This window comes from Colias philodice, chromosome 12 (assembly GCF_061535455.1).
Source record: "Colias philodice isolate Cphi_HAF_F1 chromosome 12, ilColPhil1 Martin Lab GWU primary, whole genome shotgun sequence".
In the NCBI taxonomy this organism is placed as follows: Eukaryota; Metazoa; Arthropoda; class Insecta; order Lepidoptera; family Pieridae; genus Colias; species Colias philodice.
In genome coordinates, this window is record NC_143097.1 from 4,120,673 (window position 1) to 4,132,437 (window position 11,765).

The 11,765-nt window shown below is 32.3% G+C and overlaps 1 long non-coding RNA gene across 2 annotated transcripts; it reads left to right on the plus strand.

The window, feature by feature from the left end:
• The first annotated feature begins 9,136 nt into the window (after nucleotides 1-9,136).
• Nucleotides 9,137-9,967, plus strand: LOC149483901 (uncharacterized). 2 transcript variants are annotated; one of them, XR_016316446.1, is made up of 2 exons: nucleotides 9,137-9,371; nucleotides 9,543-9,967. It is a non-coding gene; the product is annotated as an uncharacterized LOC149483901 (long non-coding RNA). The 2 variants fall into 2 exon arrangements; XR_016316447.1 differs by having other exon boundaries at nucleotides 9,137-9,312.
• Nucleotides 9,968-11,765: the final 1,798 nt, after the last annotated feature.

Here is an 11,765-nt window from a genome sequence, read left to right on the forward strand (position 1 = left end):
TGTATCGAGCTGATAATGGAATTCAAGAATTGTGCGATTCCGACTCAATGCCAAAACAACAGCGATTCGAAGATTTTATTTCAAAAATACTTTGTAACAAGCCTTCTTCAACTTCAATGTAACTTTTATATTGACCTAGAATAAGTATTCTAACCCTACAGTAGTTTTTATCGTGGATTTAAATATATCTATGGGATACTTGGAATGATACGTCGTTATCGCTTTTGGTGTCAAACACGTTTTTGAAATATTATTACTACGAAATATTACCTTCAGCAGTCTGCAGGACGATAGCGATAGACATTTTAATTTTTATACAAAGTTTATTGTTGTTTGTTAATTTTAAACAAAAAAATAATAAAAACTTATAACTTTAAATTGTAATAAATAGACCAAATTTAAAGGGGTAAACCGGGAGGCACCAGCTTTCGATTGAAAAAAGAATCATCAAAATGAGTTTACTCTGTCGAAATTCACACCCCAAACCCCAAAAATCAGTTGCATTGAAAACCTCCTCCTTTTTTAATTTGTTCGAAATTACTTAAGATATGGTAGAGGCTCCACCCAAAAAATTTTAAAATATTTAGTCAGGCCATAAAATAGTCAACGAAGTCAGAAGAACCAATAAACAAAATGGACTGATCATTTTAAAGAACTACAGTCTATTATAATTTCCAAAAAGTAATTAGTCATTATATTATTTTAACATACCTAATATCCATTAAGTACATGTAATATTATGTAGTATATACCTATGCTTATTTACTTTAGGTATAGCCATACTTATACAATTGGCAATACTGAGCTTAGAAAACATCATAACGCCATGTTCTATGTAAACTATTTTTACAGGCTGGGGTTTCCAAATCTACAAAATAAAGTTAAGATAATGAAGTCATAAAAGCATTCTATCTTAAATGTTTGCAGTCTCGTCACAATGACTGTACATTCCTTAATATTTAATCCCATTAGATACATAATATTGTATTCATAAAATCACAAAAATAGATATTTTATTTTTATGAGTCACAGGCGATTGCTTCAAATGTACAAAGTCCTAGAAATAAAACGTCAATAGCTCTATTCCTATACTTTCTTCTATTACCTGCCATAATCTCCACCTTTATTTAATCTCTACATTAGTTATATAGAATTATCTTGTACTAGAGGTCCGCCCCGGCTTCGCCCGTGGTACATATTTCGCAATAAAAATTGATTTTCGCAATTTAAATTGGTTCAGTAGTTTAGGCGTGATTGAGTAACAGACAGACAGACAGAGTTATTTTCGCATTTATAATATTAGTATGGATTTATGGACTTTTCATAACCCTTCTTGTTATTAAAGCCGATTACATATTATATAATTGTCAAATACATGACATTTTAAAGGTATTGTTTTGTGGTTTCTTGATTTCAAAAAGGAAATTTAGGATAAGGAAGTTATAGGTAGGTATTAATTATTGGCTTAACATGTAGTAATAATATACTATGTAGTTACTCGTAGACATGACCTAATTACAGCTAGAACTTAGAAGATATGATTGGAATTCGGTATGCTTGATTTTTGCCATATAAAATTAAAAAGTGAAGCTGTTTAAGGAAAGTTAGTTTTTAATCAAAATAATCATGTCTAACCAACCAAGCTTACGGCGAAACAATAGCGTGCATTTAGCAATTAACGAATAGGTACAGGTAAAATAAATTCATTTGTTGAAAAAATATATAGAGCGCTGTAGAAGTTCTAAGTATCTTTCTATTATAAGACATTTTGTTTACAGTAACGTATCTGTTTGCTATTTATAGTTATCTAGATATACAAAAAAGGTAACGCATACATCATATCATGTAATATACCGCACTCATTACCATTCCCGCTTAGAGGTGTGGCTGTTTAGGCATCGTAAACTTATTTACAAAGTGATAATTGGAACGTCTGTTTTGTTTTTATCTTGTAATTTTGTGTAATTACAATGTATAATACTTTAATGCTTCAAACTTCAAACTTCATTAATGTATCGGAAATTAATAATGAATTGATAAACCTAATACAATTTAAAGAAATAATGTATTCAAAACAAATCTAGGTTATTATAACATACATTCTTTAGTTTGAGGCTTCTAAGAAACCTAATAATAACATGATTTCTGGGAAACCTCAAACATAGTAGTATCGTCAAGTATCGTATTTATTATTCTCTGTTAATTATAGATAAGTATTGTGTAATGTAATTCATTTATAAAAAACCATAGTCTGCATCATCATCTGTGTCTTGCATCATGCAATTAAATAAATATATTTAATTTAGGTATCAAACATAGTTATATGATAAATATGTATTATAAATGTTATTTTCTATGTATTTGATAAAAAAAAATCAGTTCTAAAACCTGAAGGTCCATGGAAATGAAGCAAATACGGAAGTTTATAGCATTAATTAAACGTCATGTAGGTATATTATTTTGAAATCGAATGCACAATTGAAACTAATGTATGCATGCATAGTTGCAATAGGGAAACTGTAGTGTAGAAGATTTGTGATGTATTTATTTTTGGATGACTTGCTTGCAATTTGCAAAGAACACGGTCCAAGGCGGAAATTGAAAACGTTTCTTCAAACGAATCGTAATTAATTGTTTTTTGTTGATAAAGGTAAACAATTGTTTTTTGTGTTCGTAATGCACCGATTTTTAAAAATTCTTTTCAAGGTTAAGCTTTTCTATTCTGTATTAAGAATTTTTAATTATAACGCTTCCTGATCAAGCCGCGGTCAAACAATAAAATATAGGTAGGTTAAAGGTTTAGGCGTCGCGTCGCATGAAACACGCCCTTTTAGCATTTCATTATTATCACAAAATAATAGTGTAAGTTGCCAATTGTATTTCATTAATTATTTAAATTGGCGACTTCATCGTTACATTAAGGTCTTTGTTAATTTCGTACCTTGTGTGTATGTATGTGATATGGTAATTTTATAATTATTTATGATTGCAGTTATTTGCTTATGAATCATCTAAAACAAATAAGACACAAATAAATATTTCACCACATATGTAAATATAATTAAAGATGAAAGACAAGCTATTTATTTAGCGTGTAGTTAGGTACGTGCAATTTTTACGATATTGTTTCTTTTTACACATAAATTATTACGGTTGTTTGCAAAGCTTTTAAAGTTTGACGAACCCAGACGTAGAGAAGGGCGTGCCGCTAAACATAACATGTTACTGAATGATATCATATTACGGTAAATAAAATTACGTAATTAAATAGAAAACAAGATTATATTTTGTTAATTTAATTAAAGTTATTACGTAAATACATATTTGTTTTGTTAAAATATTCAACGTCAGTACTAGTTTCATTGAATTCTATCTATCATTTGCCTGTTTTTGTTACTATGGCAGAGGCCAGAGATACGAGAAATGTTTCTAGGAAGTTTAATTTCACAACAGCGGGTAAGGGTAGGCAAAAATTAATAATTATTGGTTCATATTGTTTCTCTCATAAATATGTTGTTAATAATATATTAGATACCTGCCTATTGTTGTAGTTTATATTCAATCAATTAACTTGAAAATTGTCCTAATTGCTTTCTCATTAAACTTTTATTTACAAATACCCTCTTCACAATGATAACAGAAAATGAAAACGACACGGTTGCTGAATCACACCAATTCGAAAGGTCAGTTACAGTCGGGAGTCAATTGTTTCCTCGTTGGCGCACTCAGATTGTTATCTCAATTAATATTCTAATGTTTATTTTTAATTTAGCGTTGATTGAGATGTGTGGCTGTGAACTGGTTGATCTATATTTATGTAACGTTTAAATGATAATGATATAAAGTGTAGGCCGTAACGAATACGTATATTTTACAGTATACTGATTACTGGTGCGGGCTGGTAAGTTATTGAGTGGAATCAAAGCTATAATATCAACTACATAATATATGTATGTATATTTGTATGCCTCACTAGCTTTCAGCTTTTTGCCTACGTGCGCGTTGGCACTTTTAACCATTCTAAAAAACTGTATCAATATCCGTTGCGCTTTAAAAGTTAAGCATACATAGAGAAAGGCGAACAGCGGAAAGGGACTTTGTTTTATAGTTTTACTAGCGACCCGCCCCGGCTTCGCACGGGTGCAATGCTGATACTAAATACATTACAGAAAAACTGTGAACGTTGTATATAAAAACATAGCGGCCCGCTCCGGCTTAGCACGGGTATAAAATAGATAGCCGGGCGGCCGGCCGGTACCGTCGCAAACGCTACCTCCCGCAATTTTTAAATCTGTAATATCTTCGAAAATATTCACTTAAATCATACGGTGTAAAGGGCCATATAGATCTATATTAAATGAACAATGTATTCAAGGTATTTAATTGGTTAAGGATTAATGCTGTATTGGTTAAAATCGCATCGAAAATTAGCCATTATTTGGCGTAAAAAGAAAATGACAAAAAAAAGCTATTGTGGGTTATCCATAAGAGATAGACATATACTATCGCGGACTTTTCTGTAGACCTTTTCAATGTGTATAATACTTAGTACATTATTTTGATAAAACTCGTAGGGTTCAGCCTGCGTTTGCAATGTAAGCGGAAAAAATATAATTTTTTACGACATCACATTAGAAACCTCAAAAATAACAGTACTTCTCCGCTATTTAATGGATGTTATTATACATATAAACCTTCCTCTTGAATCACTCTATCTATTAAAAAAACCGCATCAAAATCCGTTGCGTAGTTTCAAAGATTTAAGCGTACAAAGGGACATAGGGACATAGGGACAGGGAAATCGACTTTGTTTTATACTATGTAATGATACTACCTATGTAGTGAAACAATACAGAGTCAAGAAGATACCTACCTATATCTGCATTATGCATAATGCCAAAAAAACAAAATCTGGCACCACACCAAATCCGGATTATTGATTGTATTCTTGATCCAGGAAGAATCTCAATTCTACTTGTAAGTACCTATTTGCTTATATATATATATATATATATATATATATATATATATATATATATACACTTATTAATAACTGCGCTCTGCGGTTTTAACCGCGTTGCTCCGCTCCTGTTGATCTTAGCGTGATGATAATATAGCCTTCCTCGATAAATGGGCTATCTAACAACGAAAGAATTTTTCAAATCGGACCAGCAGTTGCTGAGATTAGCACGTTCGATCAAACAAACAAACTCTTCAGCTTTATTATACCTAATAATAATATTAGTATAGATAGTAATTATTACATTGAATTATTAGTATAGTCTATAGATGTGAACTTTGATAAAAAAAACTCTTGATACATAAATTATAACCTGTAGCTGTAATATATTATCTGTGCTATAACTAATCATACAGTTTATATATCTATCTCAACAATTAACAAAATAAAAATATCTCATGATATTCTGTTATCATTTTCCATTCCATTTAAAAAATATAACTCGTGTAATTATTGCATTCTCTTGCATACGACAACACGCTATCAGTATTTTATTTAAATCTCAAGCTTATTAATGTCCATTTATCTTAAATGATGGTTTTAAAAATAAACTGGCACATATTGATAGTGAGACGGCCAATTGATCAATGATCCGTATTGGCTTCGATGCATGAATCTATTAATGTTTTAATTGCATGCATTGTTTCTGGCGCCAACTTTCTTTATCAGTTCATCCATGTGTAGTCCTTATGTTAATTAATAATGAATGAATGTATTTACAGACAAGGCGATCTAGATAGTAAAGGGGGACAGGCAAATATTAACTCGATCCAATTTTTACTCGTACAATGAATGTTCTTTCAATAAAACTTCTACTGAAATATAAATATATATGTCTATTTATTTATGGTAATGGTTAAAACTTTAAAAGTAAGTATTCTTAGATATAATTATTTATTAACTATCTTATGTGTAGAAAATTGAACAAGAATTTTCCAAAATATGTATAAAAAAATAAATATATGGAAACAGAAATGATTACCATCAATTTACAATTATTGTCCAAAACGTATTACGTAGATTGAAATTCGATATCTGAAAGTCCGACGCGGTAAAAATAAAGAATCCTACAAAAATGCTCAAGTTAAATCGATATAAAACATTAGTAACTCAAGCAATGACCATAATATTGACTTCCCTAACTTTGAGTTCAAACTGAGTACACTTGTACTAAGAATATGATTCATGATATACCTTGAGCTACCGGTACTCCGTACTACACATTACAATGCAAAGCATGCTTTATTAGTTATTACATAGTTTAACATATTCTATGTTTAGAAATTTAATTAGTGTTAGTACCAATTTCACGGAGAATTAATAATGTTTATGTTTTGTTTGATTAATCCATACTAATATTATAAATGCGAAAGTAACTCTGTCTGTCTGTCTGTTACTCAATCACGCCTAAACTACTGAACCAATTTTCATGAAATTTGGTATGGAGATACATATTTTGATACCCGAGAAAGGACATAGGCTACTTTTTATCCCGGGAAAATGAAGCAATCCCGGAAATCCCACGGGAAAGGGAACTATGAGGGTTTTTCTTTTACTGCGCGGGCGAAGCCGTCGATAAAAATAATAATTACTTAATACTCGACCCAGATAAGCCTAGATTTAAATCAGAGATGAAACAAAAATATTATTTAGGTATTTCTATAAATAAACCTTTCAACAATTTTCAAATTTGGTTTCTTACATGTGTGCTTCTTTATAAAATTGCAAACAATCAAACTTTTCACTTTAATAGGTAATACCTGTGGGTAATACCTATCATAAATGGCTTATACAAGATTAAAATATTTATGTTCTACATATTCCATTTTTCTCCGGAAAAATAATTATGATGGAATTTCCCAATCTATATAAGGCTTAAGCTATTCTCAAGTCATAATAATAGAGACACGAATAATATAATACGTTTATAGTTACGGGCATCTTATAATAAATTCTAGCTCTTTCTCTTGAGTAATATCGTTATATAATATATAAATAAGTCAATATAACCTTGAAATGGATTAATAAAAATTACTATAAAAAGATAATTTACGTCATGTTTATGCCGTACCCAGATAATTAGATATACCTATTAATTACATTAAATGGGTGATGAGCGAACACGTGATCGTATAATTAAAGGGTAAGATGTGTTTCAATAGAAAGAATAAAGAAGGTGGTGGACACAGTAATAAAAAACATTAAATCAATCCTGAAATTACTATTGTTAATTTGTTAGCATTATCCAAAAACGGATAAAACTGATAGGTTGATAAGATAAGTATAAATGCGTTTGTAAGGCGCCACAGCCTGTATCTAAAGGCAGAATTAAAAGATAAATTATAATCTTGTCTGCATATCTACGTTTTATATTATGAGCATAATGAGATGACTAAATATTGACTAGAGCAGGGGTTCCCAAACTGTGTGCCGCGGTGCCCTGGTGCGCCGTAGATCCCGTAGAAAGTTAGAGGAGCGCGGGCGCCGTGAGTCTTCTTATATTCGCGAGTACCTTTTTGAGCGCTCGAGTCGATAAGAAACATAGCGTCGTAAATGACATACAGGGTAGGGTGCCGTGACAAAAAAAATAACATAAAACTGCGCCACGAGCTGAAAAATATTGGGAACCCCTGGACTAGAGAATCGTCCATCATTCTGAAACATGACATAGTACCTAATCATGTATGTCTCACCCTTCACGAAGTCACACAATGTCAAATTAGTAACTCATGAATTTATTTTATTACAGGAAAAATAAACGAAGCGAAAGAAGTCTGCTATCAAGCGATAAATGGCGAACCTTTTTTGGCGTTGAGGAAAACTGCAATTGCGCTGATAAGATGGATCTATCGTCGAGGCTTTTCGCGGAAATGATTCAATTGAGATCATTTTTACCTGTCATCTTTTATAAATTATCGTGAGGATTGAATACCTACTTGTGCAGTATCACGCAAAAATACATTATGTATTCAGCATTAGCAGTGAGGCTAAGTGAGGAGGGATTCGTAGTTCCTAAAATAATAAGATATTATATACATAGTATTATGAAGTGGTAGTAGATCGAAACAAATAAGTCCACCATCAATTAATTTAAGAAGATGAAACGAAAGCTGCACATATCCATTTACCAAGATTTATTTTATAAAAATTCGTTAAACAATTCGGTATCTAATAATGGAGAAATTCATGTATAGAATTGACGTAAAAAGAAATGTAGCTTTTTACGTCCACGTAAGGAAAATACATTTAAATAATATTTGACATGCCATGTTAGGGTCCATAATATAACAGTATTTCAAAGTATATCTTCTGAATTATTCATTCGGTATTCAATACGGTCGCGAATTTTCCACTGAAATCATTTGGAACATTTTATTTAGCAATAAATATGAAGCTATTGAAATTGTATAATTGAATGAAGAAATCATCACGATATCTTTAATAATAACACATATTAGAGAGTTACATAGTCAAATAACATGTTATGTATTTCGTTTATATTTTCTATACCATTCATCGTATGACGTATCACTTCCGTATTTACGAACTTCATTTATCATTAGTATCCGGTCCAATATTTATAACATCACCAATGTATATTCTAATCTGTCAATAAAATATAAACTGCGTAGTTAGTAGTTTCTAAAATGTTCCGTTCGCTAAATGAGTGGAGTGGGTATAAATGTATTTACAGTGGGCTAATTCAAACATACAAATTAGCATAAGCTAATGGTCCACCATAGAACAGTTTTAATGAATCAGTAGGTACCTACTAATAAACAAGAACATGATATTTTGTAGCATAATTCCATAGTTCGATCTCATTTTAAAACGTGGTCGAATTATGACTCACAATGGTTATGTGATCATTATTCAATGTCTATAATAGGATTTTTGGCCCAGATTACTAACACTTTAATTATCACATACACATTAATATTTATTCATATTTAATTAGTAAAAAAAAACATAAATTATATTAATCATTTCTTAATGATTTTTCAAGCCTTTTTTTTAAAACGACCGATGTTCTTACTTCGTAGCTCATATTAAAAAAGTTAAGTTTGTCACTCAAACATTCATTTCATTAAAAGCTGTAGGGGAGCAAGGGGCTAGTTGTAACAGGGGTAAGTAGTAACAGACCTTTTTCAATAGCAATGTAAACCTTATTGACGTCTTTTTTTTACTGAATCTTACGATTATAACTGGCCACACCGCTTCATCACAGCCAGTGTCTTGCCAGCCAGATGATTAGCTAGATGTGTGCAAGGGCTTCATTGGCGCCAGTTAACGTATTATTTCACTTTCGTAACTTTTTGGTTGGCTTTACTATTTACGACTAATTAGAGTTGTATATATTTTATTTGATGATAGAATATAACTATTAATGATGTTCTGTAATTGTTTTTAAAATTACTAAGTTGATTTAATAGTTATCTTGATAAATATTAAAAATTATACCTAGGGGCTAGTTGTAACAAAATCTCGGGGTTAGTAGTAACATGTTACAACTTGCCCCCAGATTGCTGTGAGTTCCACCATACAGGACATACCATACAGGACATACCATATTTGTTTTGATTTAGAATGAAAGAGTATAAGAGAAAGACAGAGCGGGCAATACTAAGAAGAAGAAGAGCAATGAAAGTCCAAAAGTAGGTTATGTCAAGCCTAGACAAGTATTCACAGAAGAAGAAGAACGTAAAATGTCTATATATATACTTAAGTGTGCCGAAATATACTTTGGATTACTTCCTATCGAAATAAGGAAACTAGCTTACTAGTTAAAAACTTAAATCGTTAATTTGTTGATTAAGTATATAAAAAGTATGTTTCAGTTAATTATTTAATGAGAAAATACATATTTTAGAAGTACTTAGTTAGTTATTGTTATAAACAAAGCAAAATAATTAGATATGTGAAAAAAATAAATGATTGAAGGTGTCACATTTTTGTTTTTAATTGATGTTACTACTTGCCCCAATAGATGTTACAACTAACCCCAAGCACGGGGTACGTTGTAACACTTCCCTTTTTTAAATAAAACAGTAATTGCGGAAAAGTTATCTGGATTTTTGATATTTTTTCGATTTAACATAATAGAAGAATAGTTAAAGTTTCAATCAAAGTTTAGTTGATGATAAGCTAGCCAAGATATCGCGAGATATAAAAGTATTTTTGAAAATTGTTACAACTAGCCCCTCGCTCCCCTATAATAGCTACCATTAAAGTATATTCCTACATGAATGCCCTAATAATCACAAATTGACGGAAGCATATAATATGTCCAATAATTTACACAATCTCACGGGTTGGCTTACACAAACGAAGCGTGAGAAAATCACCAATTGATTAATGATAATTCGACGAAGTAATAGAGACAGCTTGTTTTTACATTTTTCCTTCACACGGATTCGTAAATTTGAGATGGAATCGCATTACTATTTTTATTCCTAACTAAAGGCTGAAATGCTCTTTGATCAGTTTTTACTTTTTAGTATCTGTAAACGTTTAATAATATTTCATTTTATGGTCAGTGGTTACATAATAGCTATGTAAGTCACACAATACCTATTGCAGAAAACATAAGGAATAACGTTTAGTTTTAAATCCATATCAATAACTATACTTTTCCTCTTGAATCCTACTACTCAGATTCAGAATTCTAATAATCAAGTAAATCCCGTCAATCAATATAACAACAAAAATTAACTTTTGCATTTACCACCTAACACCTCGAACCTTAAAAAAGAAGCACTTGATGAACTCACCATGACCCCAGAATCACTGAATTATCTTGTTACTGGATCAATTTCGTCCGGTGCATTCTAAGTGTGGCCGCACTAACTGTCCTTACCTATGCCATATTTAATCGTACGTGAATCATCGATCAAATCGCATTACACATGATTTTAATGGCCTAACCTTCTGTTTGTGTTTAATATGATGATGAACAGACCGTCTGAAGGAATATTTTTAGAAAATTCATCGATAACAGCTTTTGATTCAGAAAAATAATGATGATATAGCGCAAGTTTTCATTTTATATCGAAAAGGATTATAATGACTGCTATCTACAATCTACATCTATCTAAAACGAATGACATAAGCTCGAATCGGGGCATTAGCCAGCAAGCACATCATCAGGAAGGAATAAACAATAGTAAGTACATACATCATCATAATAATTATCAACCCATCTTTATTCCTCCATTAACACATATATATAATAATAATAATAATAAGGGCGTAGGGATGTGACGACCCCATCGCCCACGGTTGGAATATCTATTGTCTACGTGACAATAGATATTCCACCCGTGCAATCAGTCAACCCGCAGGACACCTTGTGGCGGGGTGTCGGGGAGTAGCGACCCCGCGGGAACCGAGTGCTCCCGGGGGAGGCCCCTGTCTTCATCTCCGGCTCGCCTTCACCGGCCGGTCGGAGTGAAGCCTGACGAGGACAGGACCCCCACCTCTGGCTTGCCTTAACCGGCCGGCCAGAGTGGAGTCGCGAGAGCTTTTAGCTCGAAGGGTGGATGCGAAGCGTAAGTGGCGAGTGGGCACGTGATGCTGGACCCTCAGGGAGCGCGTGATCGTAGTTTAAAGTCCAGGGACGCCTCTCCACCCTTAGCTGCTCACAATATGTTGCCCCCTTGTCGCACTTTTGCAGCGACTTATTTCGGGGGCCCATACAGTGAGAGGGCGAGTCAACACCTGCCAACATATTTTTACTTTCCTTTAG